Raw genomic sequence first — 2,123 nt, forward strand, 5'->3', positions numbered from 1 at the left:
AAAGAGACCTATTTGTGAAACATGTTATGGCTCTAGGTTTGCGAAGGATATGAACATATTTATATATTGTAAAATGACTTTGGTATTATAATATGCTCATCAATATTCGACTATTGAATTTATGCTTATATCTAGTACGCATATGATGATATTTTATTAATAAAGTGTGTCGAACAAGTCATGAGATTGGCTCTCTCACACGAGCAATCGCCTCTTACGTGAAGAATCGTGAAGAGATGAGACCTTATAGAACCTTGGATAATGCGAGGTTATATTTACTTGTAGAGGTTGTTCTTTACAACTAATCAGACTTACGAATTTAACTATTTGATTATGACTTGTTTTGTAAGCCAGATGTGAGTTTCTACAAGAAGATGGTTTGAGTATTATTGAAGTGAGAAACTCGGGTTAGACACCTGAACACCGTAAGGTGTGTTTCATACCACGTGTGCTATTGACCAATGGGATAATGGAAGAATGAGTCCCTGCTTCTTCATTGTGTGAGATCCTATAGAAGTTATATCAACTTTTATTTGAATAACCTTTGACCTTTTACTGTCTCTTGAAGTGCCAATCAGTGTTGCTACTTTAGCATGTCACAAATAACCATGAATGATTCGGCGATGCAATGCATGTTTAGGAAAGCAGTTGATTTGGAATGGAAAGATTCGGGTAGAAAGCGAAGACAACTAAAAATTTAGTAATTTAACTTGTATTCATAGGTCGACCATCACACTTACCATGAGGGTATCAAATGTAATTATGAATACAAAGTTAAATATGAACTCGAGTTCACCTCTTTCGAGGATGAGGGATCGGATAACTAGCTACTGGAGTAGCGAATAATGTCTGGGGTATAGCGAGTAATAAGATCCACATGTTAGTAGTGAATCCTTTCCGAAAGTGATCAGATTTCTACATAGAGCTTTAGAATAACCTTAATGAGTTTGAAAATTTTATAGCTCTTGATGCTCGCAGGTCACACGAACTACTTGTCCGTATGAATAAAGTGTGCTATTGGCATTATATTAGTTTGGGTACAGCCCACCATGAGCGAAGTGGGAGATGTTGGATTTATTTTCAATTTGGGTCACGGGTCGCTCCATGTGGCCTGACCCGACCCATTTATGAACCGATAAGAATAAATAACCTCATATGAGAAGTTACTCCAAACGTTGAGTTTTGTGGGAGCATATTCTACACGGTTTTTTATTTTGGGTGGGATCAGTTTTTTCTTCAAAACTGCTTTCTTCCTTAACCCTAAATAAAGGAAAAATACGTACTCTTCAGAAATGACAAGAAGAAGAAGAAGAACAAGAAAAATATAGTGAACTCATCTCCTTTTCTCATAAGAAATACACAGAGGAAGCTTAGTTTGTGAAAAGTATTTCGTTTCCAAGAGAGACGAAATCGAACGTGAGCAATTGATCAAAGCAGGTTCAGCAAGACTTCCGCTACTGTTAACAGGTACACAATTCGATGTCCCTGTTACTGTTTAACGTTATGTACAAAACCCGAGATTCGGAACAAAACCTAAATATCTATTCACCCTCGAGCCCGATTATGTGACTAGTTTCGAAAGCCCACCTCAATTTGAGGTCTAAATCTCAATTTTACAAACCCCCCCCCCCCCTCCCCCAACAATTCTTCCCCAGTTCCTAATTTTCTATCATGAAAAAGAATAGATTAAGGTTAAAAATCAATGGGTGTTTATGGAAATGGAAGAAAACGAGTTAAAGTATACAAGCCTATGAAATAGTGATGAAATTTCCCTTCAAAATCGCCTCTCGACCGAGCTCCAATGAGAAGATGGTGAAAAATGCGTGAAATCCCAATTTTTGGAAGTTTTAAAGTCTGGGCGTGAGTTATTCTTCGCGTTCACGTAGCATTTGCCACGTTCGCAAAGAGCACTGGTCAAAAGGCCATCGCAATTGCGGTCCCTCTTCACTTTCGTGAAGGCTTAGCCCCCCTTGCCTTTGCGTTCGCGAGCCTGGGCTCGCGTTCACATAGAGTGACCTGCCCAGCTCCCCTGGAACCCCACAACCCTTCGTGTTCGTGTGTAGGTGGTCGTATTTACGAAGGGTAAGACCTCCCAAACTTTGCGTTCGCGACCCGTTCCCCGC

Source organism: Nicotiana attenuata, unplaced genomic scaffold, assembly GCF_001879085.1.
Source record: "Nicotiana attenuata strain UT unplaced genomic scaffold, NIATTr2, whole genome shotgun sequence".
Taxonomy (NCBI): Eukaryota; Viridiplantae; Streptophyta; class Magnoliopsida; order Solanales; family Solanaceae; genus Nicotiana; species Nicotiana attenuata.